Source organism: Schistocerca serialis, chromosome 2 (genome assembly GCF_023864345.2).
Source record: "Schistocerca serialis cubense isolate TAMUIC-IGC-003099 chromosome 2, iqSchSeri2.2, whole genome shotgun sequence".
Lineage (NCBI taxonomy): Eukaryota > Metazoa > Arthropoda > Insecta > Orthoptera > Acrididae > Schistocerca > Schistocerca serialis.
The window spans coordinates 996,939,371-996,959,132 of record NC_064639.1 but is presented as its reverse complement, the minus strand read 5'-3'; the positions used below and the strand labels follow the sequence as shown (position 1 = coordinate 996,959,132).

Genomic DNA, 19,762 nt, shown 5'->3' with positions numbered 1-19,762 from the left:
ATTGGTGCCTCCTCTGATGTTAAACCTATTACTTCAAAATCATTCTTAACCGAATCCAGGTACCTTCTCCTTGGCCTGCCCCGACTCCTCCTACCCTCTACTGCTGAACCCATGAGTCTCTTGGGTAACCTTGCTTCTCCCATGCGTGTAACATGACCCCACCATCTAAGCCTGTTCCCCCTGCCTGCTACATCTATAGAGTTCATTACCAGTTTTTCTTTGATTTCCTCATTGTGGACACCCTCCTGCCATTGTTCCCATTTACTAGTACCTGCAATCATCCTAGCTACTTTCATATCCGTAACCTCAACCTTGTTGATAAGGTAACCTGAATCCACCCAGCTTTCGCTCCCATATAACAGAATTGGTCGAAAGATTGAACGGTGCACAGATAACTTGGTCTTGGTACTGACTTCCTTCTTGCAGAAGAGAGTAGATCGTAGCTGAGCGCACACTACATTAACTTTGCTACACCTCGCTTCCAGTTCTTTCACTATGTTGCCATCCTGTGAGAATATGCATCCTAAGTACTTGAAACCGTCCACCTGTTCTAACTTTGTTCCTCCTATTTGGCACTCAATCCGTTTATATTTCTTTCCCAATGACATTACTTTCGTTTTGGAGATGCTAATCTTCATACCATAGTCCTTACATTTCTGATCTAGCTCTGAAATATTACTTTGCAAACTTTCAATCGGATCTGCCATCACAACTAAGTCATCCGCATATGCAAGACTGCTTATTTTGTGTTCACATATCTTAATCTCACCCAGCCAGTCTATTGTTTTCAACATATGATCCATAAATAATATGAACAACAGTGGAGACAGGTTGCAGCCTTGTCTTACCCCTGAAACTACTCTGAACCATGAACTCAATTTACCGTCAACTGTAACTGCTTCCTGACTATCCATGTAAAGACCTTAAATTGCTTGCAAAAGTTTGCCTCCTATTCCATAATCTCGTAGAACAGACAATAACTTCCTCCCAGGATCCCGGTCATATGCCTTTTCTAGATCTATAAAGCATAGATACAATTCCCTGTTCCACTCACAACACTTCTCCATTATTTGCCGTAAGCTAAAGATCTGGTCCTGACAACCTCTAAGAGGCCTAAACCCACACTGATTTTCATCCAATTGGTCCTCAACTAATACTCGCACTTTCCTTTCAACAATACCTGAGAAGATTTTACCCACAACGCTGATTAAAGAGATACCTCTGTAGTTGTTACAATCCTTTCTGTTTCCATGTTTAAAGACTGGTGTGATTACTGCTTTTGTCCAGTCTGATGGAACCTGTCCCGACTCCGAGGCCATTTCAATTATCCTGTGTAGCCATTTAAGACCTGACATTCCACTGTATTTGATGAGTTCCGACTTAATTTCATCCACCCCAGCTGCTTTATTGCACTGCAATCTATTGACCATTTTCTCCACTTCCTCAAATGTGATCCTATTTCCATCATCATTCCTATCCCATTCTACCTCGAAATCAGAAACATTACTGATCGTATTTTCACCTACATTGAGCAATCCTTCAAAATATTCCCTCCATCTGCCCAAGGCATCGACAGGACTCACCAGCAGTTTTCCTGACCTGTCCAAAATACTTGTCATTTCTTTCTTACCTCCCTTTCGATGACTGCTAATTACACTCCAGAATGGTTTTCCAGCAGCTTGACCCATAGTCTCCAACCTGTTTCCAAAGTCTTCCCAAGATTTCTTCTTGGATGCTGCAATTATCTGTTTAGCTTTGTTTCTTTCTTCAACATAACTTTCTCTGTCTACCTGAGTTCTAGTATGTAGCCATTTTTGATACGCCTTCTTTTTCCTTTTACGGGCTGCCTTGACTGTGTCATTCCACCAAGCTGTTTGCTTCATCCTACTTTTACACACTACTGTTCCAAGACAATCTTTAGCCACTTCTAGTACTGTGTCCCTGTACCTTGTCCATTCCTTTTCCAATGACTGTAATTGACTACATTCAACTAACTGGTACCTTTCTGAGATCGCTGTTATGTACATGTGCCTGACTTCCTTTTCCCGAAGTTTCTCCACTCTTATCCTCCTACATATGGACCTGACCCCCTGCACTTTCGGCCTCACGATCCCAATTTCACTGCAGATTAAATAATGATCAGTGTCATCAAAGAATCCCCTGAATACACGTGTGTCCCTCACAGCCTTCCTGAATTCCTGATCTATTATTATATAGTCGATGACAGATCTGGTTCCCCTGCCTTCCCAAGTATACCGGTGAATGTTCTTATGTTTAAAAAAGGAGTTTGTGATTACTAAGCCCATACTGGCACAGAAATCCGAGAGTTGTTTCCCGTTCCTGTTGGCCTCCATATCCTCTCCAAATTTACCCATAACCTTTTCATACCCTTCTGTTTGATTTCCAATCCTGGCGTTAAAAATCACCCATGAGCAGAACACTGTCCTTGTCCTTTACTCTAACAACTACATCACTGAGTGCCTCATAAAAACTATCCATCTTATCTTGATCTGTCCCTTCACAATGCGAATATACTGACAATCCTAATTTTCTTGCTAGACACTGTCAAATCTATCCACATCAGTCGTTCGTTTACATACCTTATTGCAACTACGCTGGGTTCCATTTCTTTCACCCCATTGTGCTATTCCTGCTTTGACTCCTGACAGATAGACCTTGTATTCTCCCACTTCCTCTTCTTTCTCACCCCTTACCCGAATGTCACTAACAGCTAAGACGTCCAGCCCCATCTTACTTGCAGCCTCTGCCAGCTCTACCTTCTTCCCAGAGTAGCCCCCATTGATATTAATAGCTCCCCATCTCATTACCATTTGTTTGCCAAGTCGTATCTTGGGGGTCCCTGGTTTGTCAGTTAGAGGTGGGACTCCGTCACCTCCAAATGTTGCTCTGACTGTTGCCAGCATCATATTTAAAGTACCAGGGTACCAGGGAAGCAGGTTGCTAGCCTTACTTGCCCGGAGTCCCATAGGGTTTTACTCCCAACGGTTGAGGAACTAACCAGTGGATTTGGTAGTCTTTGCCGTATGAGCACAAAGGTGACCACGACTCAGAATATGTCCGAGATGCCCAGCCTTATTCCAACGTGACTGGTATCCCGACTGTCGGGACCACTTACTTGGCCACTCATACGTTGCCCGTGGTTCATGAACTAGGACATGACTACAGGAACCCACACCATGAATCACGTAATTCTTAAGCTCGAAAAAAAATTAACGCTTCACCAGGATGACTGAATCGATTTAAACATCAGTAAGGGATACGAGGAAACGCTGTTCATGGCGACGCAGCTGCGACGGAAGCACTTCATACCACCAGACGTAATAATAGTAAAGAAAGGCTGTTCTTTTTTGCGCATATTCAAAGAATGAGATCACTCATTATCGGCAAATAGAAACAACCATTTAAAAGTACAATATAGTGACCACTGTAGAGTGTTGACTTGCTGACAATAGCTTCATTATGGAAAGAAATATGGCTGTCCCTAGTTAATACAATAAAGTATGTCGACACAAGTCGGAAAATTTCATGTCGACTGTGTTCTGTTCAAGATTGCTGCTAACATCAGCGATCTGACATTATTGGCTCATACGTAGTGTGGAGAAGTCTTCTATTGTTCAAGAGAAGCCGGCACAGAAAGTATCAGAATTCAAGAATCACAAGTAGAATTACTGGCTACTGCAAGAGATGATTTATGAAGCACTCATGAGACGTTAGTTTCAGTACAGTAGGAACAGAGGTGTACCACAGTATAACAGCAAATAGCCACGTTTAATTTCACCAGTTACGCTCTATTTGCACCAATCTGTAATCACCTGAAAATCATCTCTGCAATTCTGGAAGGACATAGAGACAGTGTATCCTGTTCTACATTGTGCGGCTTGTTCAAATGGTTCAAATGGCTCTGAGCACTATGGAACTTAACATCTGTGGTCATCAGTCCCTAGAACTTAGAACTACTTAAACCTAACTAACCTAAGGACATCACACACATCCATGCCCGAGGCAGGATTCGAACCTGCGACCGTAGCAGTCGCGCGGTTCCGGACTGAGCGCCTAGAACCGCTAGACCACCGCGGCCGGCCTGTGCGGCTTGTAAATATCCGTCTGTTCCTTCTGGTAGTCTGTTTTCTGTGGCAGCGGACGGAGAACAGTGTGCCGTTCGAGACTTTGTGACAAAAGATTACATTAGTTATTGTACCTAAGTTCACTTCCTGAAAACGTTTGGTGCTTATGAACATATTCTGTACAGTACCTGTATTTAAAATAACGATATTAATCAGCTTTACTAATATATATATATTCCTGCTCAAAATAAAAAAATGAAGTATTCCTTTGAAATGAAGTTATTGTCAGTTGATGTGATTACGAACAGAAATACGTGTACCTTAGTTTATCCGTATTTGTTACTTTAGGTTTATTGGCTTCATCTGCTTTAAATGGAATATTTTAATCAACTTCATAACTGCAGCAGAGATTAATTTTTTCCTATTACAGTGCAGTATATAACGTAACACAATTTACAGCCCAATAGTTTAACTATATTCCGGTAACGCTCAAAACTGCGTGCAGCAAAGCTGCTGCATTGTATCCACTTGACATCTTGTGCATGGGCTCAGGATAAAATGAACATATTTAACGACCAAAAAAAGTTTACGATCTGAAAATGAAAGCTAAGACTGTTGAAACTGGATGTCTTGAACAAAAAAATATTTTGTGCAATCTTGTCTTTTGAATGGTTTTCAACCTTCAACTAAACGGGTGGGGTCCCAGCGGTTTATAATTCCCATTTTTGGCGCACCACAGACTCGGTCATTGCAGGTATTCTCAGTGCGCCGCTGACGCTTGCAATAGGTGGACGTGCGCCGCGCTCTCGCTACAGTAAGTGCCTGTTTTTCATTGTTGGGTCACCTGTAGACCCCACGCGTGCTTTTACATAGTATTTATTTATTGTTGTGGTCTTCAGTACTGAGACTGGTTTGATGCAGCTCTCCATGCAAGCTTCTTCATCTCCCAGTACCTACTGCAACCTACATCCTTCTGAATCTGCTTAGTGTATTCATCTCTTGGTCTCCCTCTACGATTTTTACCCTCCACGCTGCCCTCCAATACTAAATTGGTGATCCCTTGATGCCTAAGAACATGTCCTACCAACCGATCCCTTCTTCTGGTCAAGCTGTGCCACAAAGTTCTCCCCAATCCTATTCAAAACTTCCTCATTAGTTATGTGATCTACCCATCTAATCTTCAGCATTCTTCTGTAGCACCACATTTCGAAAGCTTCTATTCTCTTCTTGTCCAAACTATTTATCGTCCATGTTTCACTTCCATACATGGCTACACTCCATACAAATACTTTCAGAAATGACTTCCTGACAATTAAATCTAAACTCGATGTTAACAAATTTCTCTTCTTCAGAAACGCTTTCCTTGTCATTGCCAGTCTACATTTTATATCCTCTCTACTTCGACCATCATCAGTTATTTTGCTCCCCAAATAGCAAAACTCCTTTACTACTTTAAGTCTCTCATTTCCTAATCTAATTCCCTCAGCATCACCCGACTTAATTCGACTACATTCCATTATCCTCGTTTTGCTTTTGTTGATGTTCATCTTACATCCTCCTTTCAAGGCGCTATCCATTCCATTCAACTGCTCTTCCAAGTCCTTTGCTGTCTCTGACAGAATTACAATGTCATCGGCGAATCTTTAAAGTTTTTATTTCTTCTCCATGGATTTTAATACCTACTCCGAATTTTTCTTTTGTTTCCTTTACTGATTGCTCAATATAAAGATTGAATAACATCGGGGAGAGGCTACAACCCTGTCTTACTCCCTTCCCAACAACTGCTTCCCTTTCATGTCCCTCGACTCTTGTAACTGCCACCTGGTTTCTGTACAAATTATAAATAGCCTTTCGCTCCCTGTATTTTACCCCTGCCACCTTTAGAATTTGAAAGAGTGTATTCCAGTCAACATTGTCAAAAGCTTTGTCTAAGTCTACAAATGCTAGAATCGTAGGTTTGCCTTTCATTAATCTTTCTTCTAAGATAAGTCGTAAGGTCAGTATTGCCTCACGTGTTCCAGTATTTCTACGGAATCCAAACTGATCTTCCCCGAGGTCAGCTTCTACCAGTTTTTCCATTCGTCTGTAAAGAATTCGTGTTAGTATTTTGCAGCTGTGGCTTATTAAACTGATTGTTCGGTAATTTTCACATCTGTCAACACCTGCTTTCTTTGGGATTGGGATTATTATATTCTTCTTGAAATCTGAGGGTATTTGGCCAGTTTCATACATCTTGCTCACCTGCTGGTAGAGTTTTGTCAGGAGTGGCTCTCCCAAGGCCGTCAGTAGTTCCAATGGAATGTTGTCTACTACGGGGGCATTGTTTCGACTCAGGTCTTTCAGTTCTCTGTCAAACTCTTCACGCAGTATCGTATCTCCCATTTCATCTTCATCTACATCCTCTTCCATTTCCATAATATTGTCCTCAAGTACATCGCCGTTGTATAGACCCTCTATATACTACTTCCACCTTTCTGCTTTCCCTTCTTTGCTTAGAACTGGGTTTCCATCTGAGCTCTTGATGTTCATGCAAGTGGCTCTCTTATCTCCAAAGGTCTCTTTAATTTTCCTGTAGGCAGTATCTATCTCACCCCTAGTGAGATAAGCCTCTACATCTTTACATTTGTCCTCTAGCCATCCCTGCTTAGCCATTTTGCACTTCCTGTCGATCTCATTTTTGAGACGTTTGTATTCCTTTTTGCCTGCTTCATTTATGCATTTTTATATTTTCTCCTTTCATCAATTAAATTCCATATTTCTTCTGTTACTCAAGGATTTCTACTAGCCCTCGTCTTTTTACCTACTTGATCCTCGGCTGCCTTCGCTACTTCATCCCTCAAAGCTACCCATTCTTCTTCTACTGTATTTCTTTCCCCCATTCCTGTCAATTGTTCCCTTATGCTCCTTCCACCTCTCTGCTTTCCCTTCTTTATTTAGAACTGGGTTTCCATCTGAGCACTTGATATTCATGCAGGTGGTGCTTTTTTCTCCAACGGTCTCTTTAATTTTTCTGTAGTTAGTATCTGCCTTACCCCTTGTGATACATGCTTCTACATCCTTACATTTGTCCTCTAGCCATCCCTGCTTAGCCATTTTGCACTTCCCCATTTTGCACTTCCTGTCGATCTCATTTTTGAGACGTTTGTATTCCTTTTTGCCTGCTTCATTTGCTGCATTTTTATATTTTCTCCTGTCATCAAATAAATTCAATATGTTTTCTGTTACCTAAGGATTTCTATTAGCCCTCGTCTTTTTACCAACTCGATCCTCTGCTGCTTTCACTATTTCATCTCTCAAAGCTACCCATTCTTCTTCTACTGCATTTCTTTCCCCCATTCTTGTGAATCGTTCCCTAATGCTCTCCCTGAAACTTTCTACAACCTCTGGTTCTTTCAATTTATCCAGGTCCCATCTCCTTAAATTCCTACCTTTTTGCAGTTTCTTCAGTTTTTATCTGCAGTTAATAACCAACATATTGTGGTCAGAGTCCACATCTGCCCCTGGAAATGTCTTACAATTTAAAACCTGGTTCCTAAATCTCTGTCTTACCATGATATAATCTATCTGTAACCTTTCAGTATCTCGAGGCATCTTCCATGTATACAACCTTATTTTATGATTCTTGAACCAAGTGTCTTTACGTCGATATTCGAGTCAAATCATGAAAATGTTAGATCTCTGTAGATATTCAAGTCAAATCATGAAAATGTTAGATCTCTATGGGCGACTGATTTTACTGGATGAGACATTTTTCGAGGTGTAATGGGGATAAACAGATTTTTATTCACTCATTTCAATGTAAACTTGGATGACATCAACACACGACGTCGGCCGCTAATGACCGTAGCAGTTTTGCACCCTAAAATGATAAAAAAAAAAAAAAAAAAAAAAAAAAAAATCAGCACTCGAGAAGAAGGAAAATCTACAGATAAACTGGCTTTGATATGAGGAATTTTTGAAAAGATTATTAGCAATTGTAGCGCGAACTATTCTTGTTTAGAATATTTATATGTTGATGAAATGTTGATAAAATTTCGAGGAAGGTGCTCATTAAGAATGTTTATCAAAAGTAAACCAGGAAAATATGGCCTGAAAATGCAGTGTATTTGCGATGCGAAAACTCATTACTTATGTAATGCATTTATATACTCTGGAAAACCGCTTACCCAAAGAAATATCCCTTTCATAGTACCAACACAGGATGTGCTAAAACTTGCAGAGCCATTTTATGGAACTAATAGGAATATCACTGGAGACAGTTGGTTTACGTATGTTGAGTTAGTAGACGAATTATTGAAACGAGGACTAACATACGTGGGTACTGTACGAAAAAACAAACGAGAAATTCCTCGTCAGTTTTTGTCTGATAAAAGAAGACCCACTGAATCATCATTATTTGGATTTGTTCGGGACAAGACCTTGGTATCATTCGTTCCAAAGAAGTATAAAAGTGTAGTTTTACTATCTTCCATGCATCACGAAGTGTCTGTAAATCAACAATCGAAGAAACCTGCAATTATAGACTTCTACAATGTGACTAAGGGAGGAGTTGATGCTTGGATTTGAAATGCTCAAATTACTCTTGCTCGCGTAGGACAGGGAGATAGCCGAACGCAATCTTTGCTGCAATGCTAAATATTTCTCTTGCTAACGGATATGTTCTTTGGGTCGGTTCTAATCCAAATAAATAAGTCAGCAGAAGAGAATACATGAAGTCCACAGCAATGAGTCTTCTAAAGCCATACGTTTGCAGGAGATTAGAAAATAACCCAAAGCTGACCAAAGTGAACAGGAAATTATGTGCAAATTGGTTGGTAGAGAACAAATGTTTTCAACGCCTAGTGCAATGAGCCTGGTCCTAGTGCTTCTAAAAAGTGAAGCTGTTATATTTGCCCAAGATCGAAAGATAAAAAGAGCTCTCTAACATGCAACACTTGCAAACAATGTATTTGTATACCTCATTCGAAGGCAATCAATTTTTGTTTGTCCTGTGAAGCCAAAGGAAACGAATGATTTTGTAGGCACATAATGTAGTGTTATTTTTTGTCTTGTTAGTTTTTTCTGTTTTATAATTTTCATTTGATTTTATGCTCCAATTCCGTACAAAATAAAAAAAGTTTAGTTAGAAGTTAGTATTTGTTGATTTTTATGTCATTTTAACTGAGCTATACAAACAGAAATCCAAAATGACATGTTTTTGTAAATGGCTTAAAGTTTCTGATAAGATTGATTAATATAAGGACAATAAGCGACTGAAATAATAAATACGTTGTCTTTTATTGCGTAAACATAAAAATATCCAAGTTATTTCCAGTAATTACTTGTAAGCACACCTAAAATACCAGCCAGGGTAGCCGAGAGCGTTAATGCACTGCTTCCTGGACTTGGGTAAGCGCGCCGGCCCCGGATCGAATCCACCCAGCGGATTAACGACGAGGGCCGGTATGCCGGTCAGCCTGGATATGGGTTTAGGCGGTTTTCCAATCCCGCTAGGTTAATACTGGGCTGGTCCCCAAGTTCCGCCTCAGTTACACGGCGCACAGACATTTGCAAACGTTCGCACTATTTCATGACTTACACTCGCTGCAGACAGCTGGGGTAGACTACTTCCGTTCTGGGGGGTTCGGGGTGGCGGCAGGAAGGGGATCCGGCCACCCTCTGCAATTAACACTGCCAAATCGGTCATTACAAAGCCGACCCCACGTTGGAGCGGGACAAAGGCCCGAGATAGAAAGAAAGAAACTTGTAAGCACACCTAAACACTGTTAGGGTACTTCTAGACCCCACATGTGACTGTACATTACCAGAAACAGCGCGTGTACTTGGAGGTTAGAAGCTGGATGTGACATCCTAAGCGCCACCTCCGTGGCCGAGAGCGAATTAGACAAACACCAGCCGGTTGGATCAATGTATTACGGTGGCGACCGCATATGCCCAGTAACCAAGTGGTACTCACCCAGGATGCCGAGGCGGTAGTTGAGCGTGACGACGACAAGGTCGGCGTAGCTGGCGAGGACGCTGCCGTCGTAAGGGTTGCCGGAGTTCCACTCGAAGGACTCTCCGTGCACGTACACCATCACGGGGTGCCGCTGCATGGCCTCCACGGGGCCAACTGCAACAACGCACCAAACAAAGATGTCAGCTGATGCAAGCGCAGCAAGATTCGCTTGTGTAAAAAAATGGTTCAAATGTCTCTGAGCACTATGGGACTCGACATCGGAGGTCATCAGTCCCCTAGAACTTAGAACTACTTAAACCTAACTAACCTAAGGACATCACACACATCCATGCCCGAGGCAGGATTCGAACCTGCGACCGTAGCAGTCGCGCGGTTCCGGACTGAAGCGCCTAGAACCCCTCAGCCACCGCGGGCGGCTCGCTGGTGTACATAGCTCATGAGCTAAAAGGAAAGACCGCTAATCCGGTAAGCGGTGTGTGTGTGTGTGTGTGTGTGTGTGTGTGTGTGTCTGTGTGTAGATGGGTGGGTGGGCGGGTGCGTGTACGCCCGCGAGTGAGAGAAAGAGAGAGAGAGAGAGAGAGAGAGAGAGAGAGAGAGAGAGAGAGAGAGAGAGAGAGAGAGAATGTAGGACTAAAGCTGATGTTATCAACGAGTACTGAAGCTCATTTTTGGCGTTCCGTACCTCAGTCGCTAAAAACCGAACCCGAATAGGATCACTTTGCTGTTCATCGGACTGTCTGCCTATCTGTCAGTCCGTCCGACTGTTAAAAATCCTTTTTCTCAGAAACGATTAGACGTAACGAAATGACGTTTATGTCACATTCAAAGGTCTACGGTCCCCTCACGGTGTAAATAGTTGAAGCTCGTAGGTCAGTGCAATGAAAAGATAGTTTCATACTCGCAAACTCACTCATCAAAACCTTGTGGTACGTTTCGTTGATCTAGAATCATTACATTTGGTGAGAAGCAAGGTTTGACAGCACAGATACAGGTAAAAAATCCAAAAAGAGTTAATTTATATCACACAAAAAAGCATTTATTTTGTCATTTGTTCGTTTGTATATCTGTCCGTCTATTGAGACACCATTCTCTCATGAGCGGGTTGACGTATCAAGCTGAAGCTTGTCACATACTGAGGTTTGTTGTCCTTTGGCGGTGTACAACTTTAAGCTTCGAAGTCAATACGATGAAAAGATACTTTCATACTCGCTAACTCATTCGTCAAACTCTTTAGGGTACTTCCTGTTGACTTCTCAAGAATCACCGTTTCACTGAGCAAGAAATTGAAAAAAGTCCGAAAACCGTTCATCTGTAATTTATTTTATTTAATCGTATAGCTAGGGCCCCCCAGCGGGCAGGCCGTTCGCAGGGTGCCTGTCTTTCAATGTGACGTCACTTCGGCGACCTGCAGTCGATGACGATGATTATGACAGCACAACACCCAGTCCCTGGGCGGAGAAAATTCCCCGACCCAGCCGGGAATCGAACCCGGCCCAGAGGATTGACAATCCGTCATGCTGACCATTCAGCTACGAATATCAAATGGAAAAATATTTTTCTCGCATTTCAAATGCCTTGGAATTCCTAGGACGATATCGTGCAAAAACAGTCGATTTTCTCGATTGCAGGATGAGTGAACTATTTACTTTCACAGTTACATCTGCACGGAAACGTTGGTGCACTTTTCCGAACTTTTCTACTATTGTACTTACACTTACAAGAAATTTTATGAGAAAAGTAGTGCCACTGCCAAACTCCCTGAACAGTTTTTGTGGAAAACGACTTTCTATCATGGTGAGATCTAATTTCTTTTTGGCATAATAATAGGTGCGTCTTAAATCGTGAATGGTCATGCTCTTGCCCCTTTTAGAATTCGTAAATTTTAAGACACACATCGTGAACTGAAGTACACGATACATGCACGTTGTTATCTAAAGTTTGGCCTATGTCTGGCCGAAAGAAGTCACGATTAAAGGCGTCTTAAAGTAACAGTGACTAAAAGAAAAAAAATACCAGTGAACGTAAACAGTTATCAGTAAAACTATCCTTGGTGATCTCCGCACATTAATCTTATGATACGATTTTCGGAAATGAAAACTTCTCTAACGATGATTTATCCCAGAATATAATTCTATGTAAGTGACTGGATGAAAAAGTATAAGGTCTAGACAAATATAAGACATTCTCACATTACACCTAGTAGAACATACACTGAGGTGAAAAAGTCGTGGGATGGCGATATAAATACATACAGATGTCGGTAGTATCGCGTGCACACAGTAGAAGAGGGCACTGCATTGGCGGAGCTATTCTTTGTGCTTAGGTGATTCATGTGAAAAGGTCTGCAACATGATTACGGCCCCACGATGGTAGTTAACAGACTTTGAACGTAGAACGGCAGTTGGAGCTAGACGCATGGGATACTCCAGTTCCGAAATCGATCCGGTATTCAATACTCCGAGATCCAGAGTGTCAACAGTGTGCCGAGAATATCATATTTCAGGCCTTAACCCTCGCCACCGACAACGCAGTAGCCGACTTCGTTTACTTACCGACCGACAGCAGCGGCATTTCCGTAGTGTTGTCAGCACTAACAGACAACCAACACTGTCTGAGAGAACCGCAGATATCAGTGTTGGACGTACGACGTACGTATCCGTTATGGCACTGAGGCGATATCTCTCGTTAATGTGCTATAGCAGCAGTCGACTGACGCGAGTGACTGCTAACAGCACGAGAATGCCGGCAGCGCCTCTTCTGGGCTCGTGATGTTGGACGCTAGATGACTGGAAAACAGTGTCCTGGTCAAATGAGCCCCGATGTCAGTTGGCAAGAGCTGAATGTAGTGTCCAACTGTGGCCCGGACCCCACAAAGTCCTGGACTCAAGTTGTCGGCAAGGTACTGTCCAAGTTGGTGCTGACTGCATGGTGGTTCAAAAATGGCTCTGAGCACTATGGGACTTAACTGCTGAGGTCATCAGTCCCCTAGAACTTAGAACTACTTAAACCTAACTAGCCTAAGGACATCACACACATCCATGGCCGATGCAGGATTCGAACCTGCGACCGTAGCGGTCGCGCGGCTCCAGACTGTAGCGCCTAGAACTGCTCGGCCACTCCGGCCGGCTGCAGGGTGGTGTCGCCTGCGTTTGCATGGAATGGACTAAGGACTCTGGTCCAACTGAACCCATCATCGACTGGAAATGGTTATGTTCGGATATTTGGAAACCATTTGCACCAAACAACGTTGGAATTCTTTAACACTTCCGCAATTATGGAGGCCTATACAGGCACCATGACTCAGTATTTCCGCAGGTGACTTCCAACGACTTGCTGAGTCCATGTTAGTTGTACCAGCCATAAGAGATCGGCAGGCTAAGAATACATATGCACTATAAGCGCAAAAACAACAATCTATCTCAAATATTATGTTACTTCAGCTACGCTTGTCTAGATGCAGAGGACGACCAAAAACAGTTTTAATCCATTTGTCTGAACTATGTTGTAGAACCACATGAAAAAGCTACAGGAGAACAAGATTATTGTACGTAAAACAGGAATTCATTCGAAGAAGTTCAGAGCAAGCTTTCTCTGGGCTCTCTTTCAATGATAGCTTTGTTACTGCACTAAAATTATTTCTCTAATTTAGAAAATAATTGACTAATAACTATCCTAGCACCTTTTTAACGACACTAAACTACATGGCAACCTGTTCCATGGGCTATATTTACTAAACATGCCATGGGTTCCTGCATAAATATCCACATATTAGCATCAGGAAATAAATAATGGCACACAGAAAATGAGGATCGCCTTCAGTTTAACTTTCATTTCTGTGACCTGTGAAATATTTTATTTACTTGGAAACCTTCAATAGAGGAGAACAGTGGGGATCATTTGGTTAACAATGATTTATTTGTGATTGAAAGAATTCTCGTCATTAGCTGAATCAAGTCAGTATTCCGGCTGATAACTTCAACAGCAGGGGTGAAACCATGGCGAATCACTGGGAGGTGGAAACAAATAGCACATACATTCAACAGATCTGAGTGCTTGACAGCCGTTTTGACGTAGGTTCCATAGTATCTGACAAAGAAAGGCTAGCATACTGACCCGAGCCAAAAATCGCTATTACTTAAGCCTTCATAAACTGCTTCGGTCACATATTCTGCCGGACTTACACATTTCAGGTATATAAGGCCTGAGGCATAACATGGTAACCGGCACAGCACGGCATCCACGTGAGCAGCGCTTATCTACATCGCTCGCTATGCATCCACATGCAGAAGCACGTGGCTGGCAGGACACTCACACAGTATCTACCACGGGTAGATAAGGAAATACTCTACCTACACAGCTTCGACACAACGTAGCGACACCAATGGGCCTAGCAAGCGTTCAAATGCATTTAGAACTAGAATTTCATCTTAGCTGTCGATTTTCCATGTTTTCTATGTACAAGGTGTGTGCAGTATACCTAAGATTCACCACAGCATATCGAAAATTAAAGTGATAATCGAATATCGAATGTTATTGAAGGTCGTTGTTTCAGTTGTGGAACTGTATATTTCCGTAAAATAAAGCTGATAAATTAATGCTTGCTTTCAGTCAGCTGCTAAAATCGCACCAAGATTTAGAAATAGTTCAACAAAAATGGCTCTGAGCACTATGGGACTTGACAGCTGTGGTCATCAGTCCCCTAGAACTCAGAACTACTTAAACCTAACTAACCTAAGGACGTCACCCACATCCATGCCCGAGGCAGGATTCGAACCTGCGACCGTAGCAGTCGCGCGGTTCCGGACTGCGCGCCTAGAACCGCGAGACCACCGCGGCCGGCAAATATTTCAACAGAACAAATAAAAAAGATTTACTTTCAGAGTATGACTACAGACTATAGTTGTCAACTTTATTTATAATTAACAAAGAAACTTCAATCCAGCTATACCATAGGCTTTTTTGACTAAATGACCAAATGAACTAGTAAGATTTGTAGCATTTGATAATATGAACACAAAGAGAAAGGAAGCATAAGGTGTCTGTAATGCCAATATTTTATTGGTAAATTAAGTAACGAATAACATATAATACCAAAGCATTTTCTCTGTTTACTTCTTATAAAGAATTAGTCTTTGCTTCCTTGGCTCAGAGCAGTTTCTGTTTTATAAATCACTTATTAATGGTTTGTCCAGAAATGTGCCCTTGCGGCTCAGTGGCTTAAGTTCCAAACCATAAAGCTTAGGTTTCAATCCCCGGTTCGTCCTGCCATTTTCTCCATTCTTATCGTTTCTTTCACCTTTAACAATGACAATAATGACAAGTCAAGTTGCACCGTATTTTGGAGTAGATGATCAAATTTACATCCCACATAAATGGCTGTATAAGTCTGTTCAGAGGTTGCAGGAAGTCAAGGGCATACCAACACGCCTAGTAAATCACTGCAGTGCTGAAACCATCCTTCAAGTTGAGCAAAGATTTTACTTCATTCACTGCGTAGCAGTTCGAGCTTTAATGCACTAGGCACCTCATTGTTAAGCAGCCAATTTAGTCAGCCAGCTAACGGTCAGTCAGCGAGGACGTGGAATACGTTATGCCTTTTTTTCTCACAAAAAAGTCTGTGGTTTCACTCGCTCTATGTGCTTCGGAGTATAAATTCACTTACATAGGTGTTAGAACATACGGTATATACAGTGACTCATCTATTTTTATGCCATGAGTTTAACAGATGAAAATCTCGTAAGTAAAAATTTAGGAATATCGGAGAAAAGCCCCGTATCAAACGAGTGAGTAACATTGCCGTACGTCATAGACGTATGGCAATGCATGCTTATGGAGGACGGAGTTCAACAAACAGTAAAAGAACTTTTAAAAACGCAAAATAAATAATCGGGCCACGCGCTACAGAACGACCAAACTATGAAATCATCGTAACAGAAGGGACAGCTGGTGGGTAAACATGCTCGATTTTGTATCCAGAGGAAGGTTACGAGAAGGAGGAGGAATCGTCTCCACGTGAACATGTTGCATCCCGACGTACAGGACCGCTGCGGCAGAACATGATAATGAACGTCGCGGATGAGAACCCTTGTACATGCGTGCTGTTGTTTGGGTCTGATAGCGAGGTCTGATTGCGACATTTCAGGATGCATATATTTATTACACAATTATTCGAAAACTAAGATATAAAACACACTGTTTATGCGCTCAGTATTCTTGACTGTTGAGGTAGGGATTTCCAAGACCTACGTTTCGTGAACATCATCCTTATACGAGCTCTATTCCCCCCACCCCCCTTTAAGATCCTATCTGTAGCGAAATGGAAACCACAAAGGAAACTAAAAAGGTTTTAATTCCAATAATAAGCTACACCTTCCAGCTACTTCTCTCCGCAGCAGTCGCTCCGACCTAGATGTCTATCGTAGAGTCGCACCATATTTCAAATACCCTCGTCAGAGAAGGCAGGCTTCTGTGCTTTTCGCCAATCCTCCACGCCGGCCTGTATCTCGTTGTCTGTGCCAAAATGCTGTTTTCACGGCGTCGGTGCATGTGAGCAAAGAGCTCAGGGGGAGCTAAGTCCGGACTCTATTGTGGGTGACCAAACACGCTCCATCGAAAACGCTGCAGGAGGGTCTTTGTTCCAGCTGCAGTGTGCGGCAGAGCATTATGATTAAGCACAATACCTGATCACAACATTCCTCTTCGCTTGTTCTGATTGCCCTTGGTAGTCGATTTTCTCGAATCGCCTAATCTACTCGCTGAATAAGATCATCGATTGACATTCGCTTCTATCCCTGACCGCGTGCATCACGAACGTCTGCACGTCATGTTTCAAAGTTCCTGCAACAATGCCGCACCTGGCTGTGACGCATGACAGCTGCGTTATGTGAGCTGTACGAAACCAGGCGGAACCCTTCAGTACGAGGAAATCGAATGACAGTACGCCCTTCGCACCTGGCGTGATGCGATCGGCGGGTATACTAGGACAGTGCGCAACAAATCTGCGAAAGGCTTCACCAGCCGGCCGAAGTGGCCGTGCGGTTAAAGGCGCTGCAGTCTAGAACCGCAAGACCGCTACGGTCGCAGGTTCGAATCCTGCCTCGGGCATGGATGTTTGTGATGTCCTTAGGTTAGTTAGGTTTAACTAGTTCTAAGTTCTAGTGGACTAATGACCTCAGCAGTTGAGTCCCATAGTGCTCAGAGCCATTTGAACCAAAGGCTTCACCGGATCTTCACTGCGGTTTTCATTTCGTTACCGATCGGATCTATAAAAAAATTAGCTTGTGATTATATATGTTTTGCCGAAGAATGATGCCAAAATTATTCGTTCGTAAGACATCATCGAATTAAAATCAGAATGAGACAATTAATGCTGTGTTCCCATTGTAAGCAATTCGTTTCAAAAGTTGTTAATCGTTACTGTCTGGCAGATGTGCAGTATGTAGCCGACCAGAGTGGCCGAGCGGTTCTAGGCGCTACAGTCTGGAACCGCGTGACCGCTACGGTCGCAGATTCGATTCCTGCCTCGGGCATGGATGTGTGTGATGTCCTTAAGTTAGTTAGGTTTAAGTAGTTCTAAGTTCCAGGGGACACATGACCTTAGAAGTTAAGTCCCATAGTGCTCAGAGCCATTTGAACCATTTCTTTTTGCAGTATGTAACTTTCAAGTTCCCATCACGACGGCTTCCGAAAAGTTTAGAATGTATTCAGGTTATGGAGACATGACGAATAACAAACCACATAAGGATATATCATTCATTCTTGACATGTGAAGTCTGAATAAGAGACACAAAAAATTCGCTGAAAGCTTGATATACGAAGTTCAACAAATGTGTGTATATGGTAGAAAACCCTTAGAAAGTTCCTCAATACATTTTGAAGATTATGTTAGTTGTAAAATAATGCTTTATTCATCAGCCATATTTGCCTACATGTATCTTGCATTACACGTTGCATGTTTCGCGAATCACTTCAACCAAGTGCTGTCCATCTTGCAGAGTAATATTAAAAACAGCGATGCCTCATTAATGCTCTTAAAATTAGAGAAACGGACAAAACTGTAAAAAAAAAAAAAAAAAAAAAAACGCTCACTCGACTTTAATCACAGTTTGTTTCCACACAAATTCCACAGTAAATCGTGTTGATGGATTTACTACATTACGTTATTGATTTTTGTTTGTAAATGTAGAATAGCATAACTACAGTTAAACAAAGTGTGTTTTGTAAGCTTTTATTTGTTGGACTCATTGTGTAAAGTGGAACTCAGGTACAGTATACGAGTAGATGAATGTCTGCCAAAACTACACGCAGAATGGTCGTCACCTGGTCTTGAGATTGTCACATTATTGTTCTGCCGTGCCATCGGAAGGGCAGAGTTCGTAGTTCTCACCCCCCCCCCCCCCACCCCCCCAAAGGCTGCATGTAGCGGTGTGTTCCACCAATAGAGTTTGAGAAGGTCCCAATTCCTTTAGTTAAATCCTCCTCTCGACCTTGAAACTGCACACTTTTCTTCTTCCTAGCGCACAAAATGGTGTTCCCTTTTTTCGAGTAATGTATTTGGCTCCGTAGATTAAGTACTGATGATACGGCATAGTTTGGCCGTGTTCAGTAACAACTGTGTCATGTAAAACAATGTGTTATTAGCAAACCAACACAGATCTTCTAGGTCCACTGTGCGTTTCCATTGTGCCTCAAGTGGAAGTTGCGTCCGTATGGTTGATTGGGGACGAATAACAGATTTGAATACTGAAGCCATGTTTATGATTCAAATGGCTCTGAGCACTATGAGACTTAACATCTGAGGTCATCAGTCCCCTAGAACTTAGAACTACTTGAAACTAACCAACCTAAGGACATCACCCACACATCCATGCCCGAGGCAGGATTCGAACCTGCGACCGTAGCGGTCGCGCGGTTCCAGACTGAAGCGCCTAGAACCGCTCGGCCACACGGCCGGCCCATGTTTATGTAGTGCTGGGAATTGTCAAATACGGACGACTGTGTCCAGATGGTGGGCCGGTTGCTTTCTATAGCTCAGTATGGACTGTACGAAGGAAGTGGCAGAGGGAAGATTACGGACACTATAACGACACAGTTCTGCAAAGGTTGGCACCCATCTTGGCAGTTCAGTAGGGTCACAGACAGTCACTGCTAGAAATTTGTGAGAATTCTGTTGTGAATAAAATATCTTTACTCCAGATTCCAGAAGGCCCCGTTTTGATGACCAACGTCCATAGGCTGTAGGTTCATTACAACTGAAAGTTAGAAACTGGCTATGCACAAGAAACTGTATTGACAGCTGACCAAGACATGTAAAAAATAGGACTCTCACTGATAAATTCTGTGGAAATGCCTGTCGCTTTTTTTTCCTTTTAGCATTTTCAGATCATACTTTGACCTTATTGCAATACTGAAATGAGCAGTAAATCTTAAAATCCATGCGTTCAACGAGTCTTTTGGGAAAAAAGCATAAAATTTCTAAGAAGCTCATCTGTGGCGAAAGGCAACATAATCCGTGGTGGGGCAATATCGCGGCTACTCTATAGCGGACGTTTACCCTCTCCTGCCATATTCTCTCTCTCCTCTTTTCAGGGCGATTGATGTGAAAGATACGGCTAGTCCATAAATCAATCAGCAGCAGGCTTTTGTTTCGTGGACAGCATCTTGACAGCGACTGACGCCCGATATATTATCGGACATCCGTCTGTTGCGGTATCACGTG

At 42.4% G+C, this 19,762-nt stretch overlaps 1 pseudogene; it reads right to left on the bottom strand.

Annotated features, from left to right (window-relative positions):
- The window catches only part of LOC126456580 (uncharacterized), a 93,745-nt pseudogene extending 77,564 nt beyond the window's left edge, over positions 1-16,181 (bottom strand).
- Positions 16,182-19,762: the final 3,581 nt, after the last annotated feature.